Source organism: Cydia fagiglandana, chromosome 14, assembly GCF_963556715.1.
Source record: "Cydia fagiglandana chromosome 14, ilCydFagi1.1, whole genome shotgun sequence".
Taxonomy (NCBI): Eukaryota; Metazoa; Arthropoda; class Insecta; order Lepidoptera; family Tortricidae; genus Cydia; species Cydia fagiglandana.
The window spans coordinates 3,757,847-3,769,382 of NC_085945.1; the positions used below are offsets into that span (position 1 = coordinate 3,757,847).

General features: G+C 38.9%; 1 long non-coding RNA gene across 1 annotated transcript; it reads left to right on the forward strand.

The window, feature by feature from the left end:
• Positions 1–513: 513 nt before the first annotated feature.
• Positions 514–5,428, forward strand: LOC134670602 (uncharacterized). Its single transcript, XR_010099096.1, has 2 exons — positions 514–4,442; positions 5,233–5,428. It is a non-coding gene; the product is annotated as an uncharacterized LOC134670602 (long non-coding RNA).
• Positions 5,429–11,536: the final 6,108 nt, after the last annotated feature.

Below are 11,536 nucleotides of genomic sequence, written 5' to 3' on the forward strand. Positions count from 1 at the left end.
CCTTATATCCAACCAATAAGAGACCATAATGGTCTGTATTTCAGTTGTCATACAACTTACAGCAGAACAACGCGTTGGACGAGTCTCTACTGCAATGAAAAAGTTGGTTAGATATAAATCAATTCATCCCCAACAAAGCTGCTGCAGCAGGGGTCAAAACATATGAGATATGTGAATCTCAAACCTTGCTTATGGCGGTTTTTGGTTCACGCTCATAAGCGTACAGACTGCGGTTCCTAATCCGCTACAGGCGTACATACCATCGCCTGTCCTGGAGATTTTAAAGACTCGAGAAAAAGGGCCATACTGTATGGATAGACAATTTTTATAATTCACCGGCTATCGTCCGAAAATTAAAGGCGATTGGGTTCGACAGCGTTGGAACCTTAGGTACGTACTAGCTGCTAGTTCGTGCCACAAGAGCTGACAGGCCTGTCGAAGCGGAAAATGCGGCCGGGTCAGATCGTTGGTTTGACCTCCGGCGAAGTCTATCTCATGGTATGAATATATGGAACCGAGTGGCGACGACATAAGTACCTACCACGAGTACGGCACCGTCACCGCAAGGCAGGGTCACTAAACCAGCTCTTATCCACGACTAAAACATAATGATGGGTGGCGTGGACAAGAAAGATCAGAGCTGCTTTCCCCATCGAAAGGAGACGAACAAAGGTGTGGTATAAGAAACTATTTCGTAGTCTCCTAAACGTCGCCATTTAAAACTCAAAATCCCAACATGTCGCACCTTCCGAATGTCACTTGAAGCGCTGGTGACTGCAGACGATTTAAGGAATCACACACCTTCGACAAAATAGCAGAAATTATTATTGATATACATTCCGAATATGATTTAAGACTGCCTAAAATAACAAAAATTGTGACATGGTCAAAGCTTTCAAAATATTTGGAAAACCTGACTTACCAGACGTAGAAAGTGATGGAATCTTGAATGAAACTGATGACTTCCTTGATAATGATAACAATAATGAGCAAACTTGTTACGGTTCAAACGCAACTAATAGAATCTATTAGTAGCATTTTAGAACACTTGAAGACATTTCTTTTCAACAGTGATCAGATTTCAGTAAACGCCTACTTGTTTCCTAAACGAAAAAGAAAATGTAGCTGCCATTGCTTTCTTGACGGATATTTTTAAACATATCAATAACCTGAACCGTACCTAAACTTCAAGGCAAGGGAAAGCTTGTATGGGAGCTCATGTCAGAAGTAAAAAGTTTTTCGCGAAAACTCGATCTCTTTATTAATGATCTTTTGATATTGAGGAAATTCTTGAAAAGGTTTGCACTGAATTACAAATACTTGAATCCTAATAGCATTGGAATCCCATAAGGACTATTGATCTGTTACAGAACGAGTATTCCCGGCAGAAAATACATCTATTTATTACACTAAAGGACCTGAAGTGTTTGGGAGAGCCCATGATCGGTTGTTTGACGCAGTGAATAATCTGAAGGCTACTATCGCCGAAACAAAATATACCAGCCAAGGGCGCGTCGTTCCTTAGAAAAAACGTTTACTCCAACAACAGCATCAATGCAGTACGCTACAACTAACAAAAGCTGAGATAACCGGTTAGAGAGGACCCTGAAACCACCTCGGAGAGTCAAGCAGACCTAGATTGAAAGAACACTGAAATAGAAGAATGCCGAGTGGCTCAGATCGTCTGCAGACAACTATACACTTTGTGATGAAAAGTGGGCCATAACTAGGAAACGGCGCCAGCAGTCTGTATTACAGAAGACGCGAAACATTAAAAATAAGTTGTGTGAGAGACCTCGGAGAAGATGGGTATCTTCTCCGAGCACTCGTGCCCCAGCTTGAGTATGGTTTTTGGTAAAAAAATAATCAACTCGCATTGACTTTAACAACTGTAAAACCTTTTCACTTCGATAGACACAACAATACCGTAGCTTATACCAATGTAGGTAAGTTATGGGGCCTCGATTACGCCGATACTCGGTGACGAACGGCGACACTTGTAGTTGTAGGCAGAGCATCAGACTAGCCGAGTTTAACGACGGTGACATAATCAGGCTTCCAAATATAACGGGAATGACAAACATTTAATAAAGACTCCATTCCACTCGGTCCCAAATTACACACTTTTGAGCGTGTAGAACATTAAGAACAAGTTGTACGAGCTACTTGTCTTCCGCAAGCACGAGCATAGCGACGAAACAAATATTGCGTTCATCTCATCAATCCCGGCACTCGCTCCTGACGTGGACATCTACAAGTGGGAGGCGGCCCGAAGTATCTCAAGAAAGTAATAAAGGAACATCTGGAGGAGAGGTCCTTGCCATGCGGAGGGACTTCTACTCGAGATGCTAAGAAAACACAATATGAGATCATTCCTCTCCGTGCCTAATAAGCAGAAAACGTTGATATGGAAAGACGCTGGGATATGATTCGTTGAAGTGATCAACCCGAAAATTATAAATAAGCAAGACAGCAAGTTAAATAACGGTTCAACACAGACAGATGACAATAATGAAAATGAAATTCTTCTGCAGTTAAAGGAAAAATTTAATGACCCCTTCACGTCTACTGCCTTAAAAACAACTAGGTATTCTCACTTTGGCGCCAAAATCATGGAGTGAAAAGCGGCTTGCTGAAGAGTTTCACACAACTAGACGTCAAGCTAAAAAGGCAAAGGAATTAGTTAAGGAAAAAGGCATTTTGCCATCGCTCAATCCGCGAGGAGGTCGTAAATTAACACCCGAAACGGAAATTTTGTGAAAAGTTTCCATTTGAGGGAAGGTAATACTAGAATAATGCCCGGGAAAAGACTGTTTCGGTTAAGTTACATGACGGAAACAGAGTTCATTTACAGAAGCAGCTCTTAATGTGCAATATTGATGAATTATACCAACAGTTTAAACAAGAATATCCGGTATAAAAGTGGGGCTTACCAAATTCTTCACATTGCGCCCTAAACAATGTATTTTTGCTGGCGACTCTAAGTATTGTCATGATATCTGATGACCTCAAACATGACATTGCAGCATTTTAAACATTTCAAGGTGTCTTGCGTCGGCATCTCCAAGAAAATAATATTCCTGTTAAGACTTTGTATTATTAAACTTTAAATTCTGTTGATTATGTTTTAGATATTGAATCCTATTGTGATAAAAAAAAAAAAAACTGCGCAATTGATCAAGCAATCATCAAAGACATGGATGATGGTTTAACATGGACATGGTTTAACATGGGAGCCACATGTGTCTGACGTCAGTCGCCGGGTGAACAATACATTGCGGGCGCTTTATAAACATAAAAACTTTTTACCGGCAAGCACTAAAATTTTACTTGTTCAGTCCCTAATATTGCCAATCATTGACTACGCTGATGTCTGTTGCACAAACATTACACAAGCCTCGCTGTCCAAACTTGATCGTCTCCTTAACAATTGCATCAGATTCGTTTTTAACCTGCGCAAATATGACCATGTCTCTGCCTTTCGCCGTAAACTCCAATGGCTCCCAATTCGTGAACGCAGGTCATTGCGAATTTTATGTACTCTGTATTCAATTTTATTTGACCCAGCTGCACCCAGTTATCTCAGGTCTAAATTTGAGTTTATAACAGCCCGTCCTGGTTGCATTCTCCGTGCTTCTCGTAGTCTGATGCTGGCTGTCCTCCCTCATCGGACTGGATTCTTGTCCAACTCATTCACCTGCCAAGCAATTCGTCTGTGGAATGCTCTCCCTCTGCCTATCAGACAAGCTCAGAGCAAGCTTTCATTCAAAAGCAAGTTGCGTAAGCATTTATTTGAAAGCATTCGAGACTAAATGTATATGTGATGTCTCACACTAGGTACATAATTATTATATATATATGTATGTTTATTTATATATATTGAATTTGTATATACGTAGGTATATTTTAAAATGTATATTTGTGTAATAGTATAGTATAGTATTATAGTTTGTAGTGTCGACTTGTGTCTATATTCTCATATTCACTATTTACAATCCTGCACCAAATTAATTACTGTCTCTGTTTAGCCCAATGGTTGACTGGTAGAGAATGCCTCAAGGCGTTAAGTCCGCCAATTGTACTCTTTTTTTGTAAATTTGTGCAATAAAGTTTAAATAAATAAATAAATGATGATAAGGTAAACAACTATTTATTTATTATAAGCAGAAATACATTTTCATTACTGACAGCGCACCACAACACTTTAAAAATAGATATAATTTCATAAATTTATTCTACTTTAACCAGGATTTTGGTGCAGAAGCAGAACTCCATTTCCACGCTACTGCCCATGGCAAAGGACCATGTGATGGTCGGTCTTGGTGGTAACCTGAAACGCTTGGCCACACATGCAAGCTTACAATCTGCTGTAAAAAAAAGCCATCACCACACCCAGGCGTTTATACGAATGGGCCAAAGCATCGTTGACTCAAACAATGTAGGTAAGTTATGTGGCCTCGATTATCGGCGTAATCCCACTCCCACTCCCAAGCCCACATAGTCCACAGCCCTCTGAGCCTAGGGAACGTAGTTTTTTTCCTAAGGATTGACGGCTTCATAAAAGAAGCAGAGAGCTCTCAGAAGCATAAGTGGTTAGATATGTTTCTCTCGGACTTTTATAGGCAAATCTGTGATACTGTCACAACTCTTAGCGAACTCAATCAAAAGTTCAAAACATTATTCACACCTTTGAATAGTGACTATTTATTACAGAAAACTATTGTGTTGAAAAACTTGTGTACCCAACACAAGCTGGCAAGCATGCATTCAGGCGTCCAGGAGACAAAATGGAAGGGATCAAAGTCGCGAATTGTAACGATTATGATAGGATTAAACGATTTATATAATCTAAAAACCAGTTCAGCCAAAAACCCTGGCCTAGCAAAAATACAAAAAACTAAAACGCTCCGGAGCAGCTATAACTTATGCAATTACCGCACACCTTGGCACAGTTACTCCGGGGTGTTTTTTACTGGCAGCCTGGCAGGGGAAACCGAGTATTCTTGGGTGACATTGACGGTCTCTTACCCTGCACTCTTAGGCACAGGCGCTAACCTCTGTTACAGAAAATAGTTTTCATACACATTTTATAACAATAATTAAAACTTATACATCACAAAATGTCATTAGTTACTAAATTATTTAATGTTAAATTTACTGTAGAATTCCCTAACCGTAAAGAATGCCTTATCAATTAAATAGGCAACTTTTTAAGAAACCTATATGTTACAGGTAATGCAGAGACAACAACTACGTCGCAAGAAAAGGACGAGAACAAGGAAAATATGGATCTGATCCACTGCCGATGCCGAAAGGATGCCACAGAGAAGAGGTCTTTTTGTCAAGGAATTTAATTTAGCTTGGATATTTGTTTAATTTAAAATGGATTATTCATTCCTTATAATAAATAGCTTTTTCTTTAAATTAATTTAAGTAGATTATTTTTGTTATAATTTTTCTGACTGTAAACCAAAGCAACTACATTGCTACCGCCACCATTACTACCATCTAGAATATTCTAGAATAACTATTCAGCAATCATCGTTTCCGAAATAAACCGACCGACGACCGATTAATTTGATGGTTAAAAATATAATTGTAAATGTCTAACATTGCCTTTTCACAGCTGCCTTTTTTTTCTAATTGTTGGTATGACTATGTACATTCTTGGACAAGATTATGGGATCTTTAATTAGGGACGTTACGGGGCAATCGACTATGAAGTGCTGAATAACTCTAACCAAACAATAAAGAAATAAAAAATTAATCCCAAACAAATGATACACAGATAGTATCAGATCAAAGCTATTAGATATTGCTAACTGAAAGATTAAGATTGTTTCTAAACTTTATTTTTTCTAAGAGTATAAGATCTATTGTACAAAGTTACAGAAATAACAAATTTTCAATATATTTACATCTATCAAATTTAATTACAAATACCTATTTGGAACATGGTTCAAAATGATCAACATGCAAGCGGAACTACTATATCTAGAGCCTGATCCAGGGCACTACTAAAGTACTAACAACCCGACACCCAGAGTAGCACATCATGAGGACCAAGACAGCTCAATCGAGTCCCGACCAGATAGAAGAGGAGACAGTTCCTGAAACCTCCACAGACTACGACAAACAAAATGATTGTTCCTTTCCCTTCTTAGGTTAGATCTAACATTTTTCATTCATTTTCACAACAGCCAGACAATAGCCATATTACAGACTAGCTTATACTGTCCAAGATAGAGCGGCTCTAATAAATCCTATATGACTGATTAACCAAGAGGTTAAGAAACAATTTCGACTTCGCGAAAGTAAGAACAGAGCTATTTAACGAAAAAATTGTCCATACAGCAAACAACTCTCAAAGCAAAACAATAGATCATAAGAAGAGCACAGCAAAGTGATTAACTGACACTAGACTAGACAGATTTTACAGCAATTACTTAACAATAATAAAATAACAGACATCCAAAAACTGTTAATTTGTACTCCAATCCAAATTCCAAAATTCCAAAGTAAAAAAATGTGACAAATGAAATGTCAAATGAATGGCGTCATCATAGATATAATAATATATAGAGATACCTTCCAAGCGAAAAAGGAAGGAAAATAGGTGTTCCAAGGAAAATAGGTGTTCCGCAAAAATTTAATTATTTTATTATATTGTAATATATTAATTATCCATTAGCATTTCAATTATGTTTATGTTTAACGAAGATATTGAAGCTTCAATTAATCGCTATTTCGTTCCGCTGTGTAGCGTTTATCGATATATAACATGATTAAATTCGACTTTTCACATCCCTAAAAGAGCACACATATACGTTTTTACGCAAACATACATAATCTGGGTCTACCTAAAAAGGGGACACCTGGATTTGAAGTCCGTCTTGTCAACAGGGGACAAATGACACAAATGGATAACCATGTATGTATTCACACGACAGCGGTGACTATAAAAATGCATATAGAAATGCACCGGATATCTGGTTACTATCCGGCCGGATACCGGATAGTAACATTGCTTGATTTCGGAATAAACAAATTGGATTTAAAGCCCCCTCCAGACTATGCGCGTGAATCGCGGGCGAAGCCGCGAACGCGAGTGTGGAGTCGATTTCGCTGTCCGCGAAAATCGACGCCACACTCGCGTTCGCGGCTTCGCGCCGCGATTCGCGCACGAGTGTGGAGGAGTCTTAAGAAACAGACACAGTCATAATCGTACCTGATTATTATTTCAAAACAATTTTATAATTCCATTGACTTGCACGCGCACTTATTTCGAAACTAGAAATGAGTCCGCGCGAACGTTCACTAGGAAACAGAGGGCCTACCGCGAACCACGTTCGACGTGTTGCCTTCCTGTCACACTTACGTACGAATTTACAAGTGCGACAAAGAGGCAACACGTCGAACGTTATTCGCGGTAGGCCCTCAGGTCAAACCTTCAGAATGCGCACCTGAAAAACCGAAATGATGGTATAGTTCCGCTGGCCGAATATCCGGCGGCCGGATACCGGATATTCGGCTGGTGGTCAGGCCGAATATCCGGTATCCGGTATCCGGCCAAACAACTATCCGTTGCATCTCTAGCGGTGACGCTTTTTATCCCTTGACTTTAATGCTGGCTACATACGTAACGATAAAATTGTGCAGTCCGACTGTGCAGATAAATCGAACCGTGTGTATTGCCGGCTACATACGTAAAGCGCCCTCCAGACTATGCGCGTGAATCGCGGGCGAAGCCGCGAACGCGAGTGTGGAGTCTAGTTCGCTGATATGCAAAATCGACTCCAGACTCGCGTTCGCGGCTTCGCGCCGCGATTCGCGCACGAGTGTGGAGCGGGCTTAACGATAAATCGTTGCGATAAAACTGTGCAGTCCGACTGTGCGATAAATCGAACGTTCCTAGTGCCTCCACACGCCTCCGATATCGGCGTCGATCGTCAGTTCTCCGCAGAAGCTCACGCAAGAAACATGTTATCCATGTCATCAAAGTTAATATGGAAGTTTAGTTTTCTTAAATTTTCAAATGTTCCGCGCAACTTTCTTATTTTTTTTCTGTCATAAGAAACTTCTCCTGACAATAACCAAACAATGTATGACAATATATACAGGCAGAGAGTGTGGAACTGCATCTTACCGAGCATCTTGAAGAGATTTTCAAAGGAATTACTAAAACTTATAGAAGGACGGACGAATAGACAAGCAAGAAATATTATTAAAAAATACCTAATTAAAATAAGAGGGCAGTATACCGAAATCACCGAATTATATGACCTATTATGCTATTATGTACCTATAAAAAATATTAATTATGTATAAATATTTAAAATAAGACTCCTTAACTCAAAAAATCTTTTAAAGTTAAGATTAGTAGTTAAGCTTGATATTATATGATGTGCATATTTTACTGAAATAAACAGTTTAAATTTAAATTTATTTATTTTTTGCTTGACCAACTTTAAGACAAAAAGAATTAGCGAAATTGGTCCAGCCGTTCACGCGTGATGACGTGACCAAGAGAAATATGGATTCATTTTTATATTTTTTCATTATTTACTTGAGGAACGAACGTGCGCACACAAGCAAGCTACGTGAAGTACTGCCGAAATGACCGATCGCCATCCACACGTAACGATAAAACTGTGCAGTTCGCTTCGACAACGATTTTTCTGAAATAATTTGCAACTGCCACCGATCAACGATTTATCGTAACGATTTGTCATACACACGGTTCGATTTATCTGCACAGTCGGACTGCACAGTTTTATCGCAACGATTTATCGTTACGTATGTAGCCGGCATATGACAAATCGTTACGATAATCGACAACGATTTGTCATAAGCCTCCTCCACACTAGTGCGCGATCGCGGCGCGAAGCCGCGATTCACGCGCATAGTCTGGAGGGGGCTATACACACGGTTCGATTTATCTGCACAGTCGGACTGCACAGTTTTATCGCAACGATTTATCGTTACGTATGTAGCCGGCATAAGCCTTGTAAAGTAAAGTTAAATCGAATTTAGAGTGCGGACAGATTCAAGCGCTTTTTTAAAGCGCGTTGAATAAGTTGTCGTGTGAATGGGGCATTAGCGGCGCGAATGGCACGCGATGCGGTGCGGTAGTCTCTTAAGGCTTTTACATTCTAACCAGACCGGACTTACCGGACAGAATTATCGTGCCCAATATTATTATAGCTGTACATTATTATAACCCCAAAGAAAAAAAAAAATGGATTACGTACGTGCATTGTTCATGATGTGTTCATGTTTGTAATCCTTGAGATGTGCTTGAGACGCCAACGCCATTTCATTATCTAATTTGTTAACTTTGTGTTTGATCAGTGATCACTCACACACAATGCATTCACGGCGGCACGGCTTCATTTTGTTCGTCGCTGCCATATGGAAAATATTAGTTAGCAGATTTCAAATTGCAAATGCAATCACATAGTGCTAGTGTTATGCGGCAGCCGCGGGCACAGAAGTGTTAAAATGGCTCTACATTTCGCTACCAACATCAAAGCGTCTGAAAAATCTGATTGCAGTAGCATGTGCAACGTGATACCTACACAAAATGGCTGAACCATGCATATCTGTTATATTTAACAATATAAGCGGTTTAAGAGTAAGTATAGTTATATTTTCTTCAGTTATCGCATGTATAATTTGTTGGGATTGTATCATACTAATAATTGTGTTTTATAATAGTTACCTGAAGATTTTTGTATCGTGATGATTCAAGACTGTTCATCCTATGGTATTTCAAAAATATATCCCCATAAGCGAAATCAGAACTATGGGCCATAGTTCTTATTTCGCTTACATATGAGCGATGGACATATTTGAGGTGATTAGTGCACCCATATTTTTACACATGATAAGACCACATGCTTATGCATAGTTTAACCATATTTAGTCTTATCACTGACCTGATGTGTCTGAGGTTAAACAAAGTTAAGTTAAAAATAGCTTGTTACAACAATGACAGCAGTCATAGTACATTTTGTGAATAGTTATTTGTTTTACAAAGGGGCAAAGTTGTTGTTTAACCGCTCTGGCTAATATTGATACCCTAGCAAGTGAAAGATAAGCAAGAGAATGTTATTAAATATTTATCATCCCCCAAATCATCATTTAAAAGTCAATTCTACCAGCAAACAAGAAAACATCTCAAAATTTGCATTTGATTACTTTGACTCACATGTGAATAAAATGCAACTTTGCTATCAGTTTTTGAAGTGCAAAGTAAGCCTTTCCGAGCTGGTGTGGTGAAAAATATATTACTAACAGTCCATTCTTTTGTTTCAGATTCATTGAAATGAAAAATGGGGTCTAGGAAATGGAAGACAAGCTAGTTGAAGTAGTTTACCCTGCCTGTCCTGTTCGCTCGTATGGGGGGCAGGGGACTCTGCAGGTCTTTTTCCTGGGTGCCAGTTGCCTCTGCCAGCTCCTCCGAAGCAGCCCGTCATTTAAACATCACCGGTTTCATCACCTTTACCATCTCTTTAAACTCATTATATGATGCTTCATGTATTCTCTCCATGACTCTATGCGGAGCGTATATGAGAGCCCGTCCAGGGTCAGCTGACGAGTGTAACCCTGATTGTTTTATATGTGTGCTCTGGCAAGCATGGAGCTTCCGGGTTGAACGCCCGTGCCAGGTCCGGGGTGGGCAGAGCAAACCTGAGTTTGATCTCGGTTGCTGTAACAAACTTGAACAATAGACAACTTCATTGTTGATCATTTTGTCATGAAGACTTATGATTCATACAGTCTTTTTCACCCCTTTGTCTTATTATGGGTCTGATGACCTGGATATTGTTGCTTTATATGCCCGTTTGGGTTTGTTTGTCATTGTTGAAATTCTAAAAGACAAAACTTGTCTTTAATAGTAATTGTTCACAAAGTACCTACCTGTACCCCTAATATCCATCTTTTGAGCGGACACATTTTTCTTTGCTTTTTTCTTTAGATTCTTGTTCTGGTGAGGTATTATGAAAAAGCTGTTCTGTCAGCAGTTCATTTTCAGTATTGAAATGATAAATATATCAGACTTATTCCAAAAAAATTAAGAGAATGTGACGTCATATTTTCAATTTCGATATGAACAAAATAATCACTGGGGTATTATCAGGAAATGGGTTGTCTGTTTTTGTTGCATGCCTATATCTGTCTGCATTTGTCACCAATCAAATTTTTATTCTATTATTTTTGAAAATGTACCTACAAGGATCATTCCTTCCTGTTTTGTCAGTCTTCATATTATTTAAATACTAATATAAAAACAAAAACTGGGGGAAAATGACAATAAAAGAAATGGGTTTGTTTTGTCTGTCATTGTTTAAAATTGTACCAGATCAAGCTGTTCTGTCAGCAGTCAACATTCACTTTTGATAATACTGTGTGATCATCAACTTGTGTAGTTTTACAATACCTACAAGGAGCGACTGTTCTGTCAGTTGTCAAATTTGTCACTACTAATATGAAAACAAAAATTGGGGAATAATGGCAATAAAATAAATGGGTT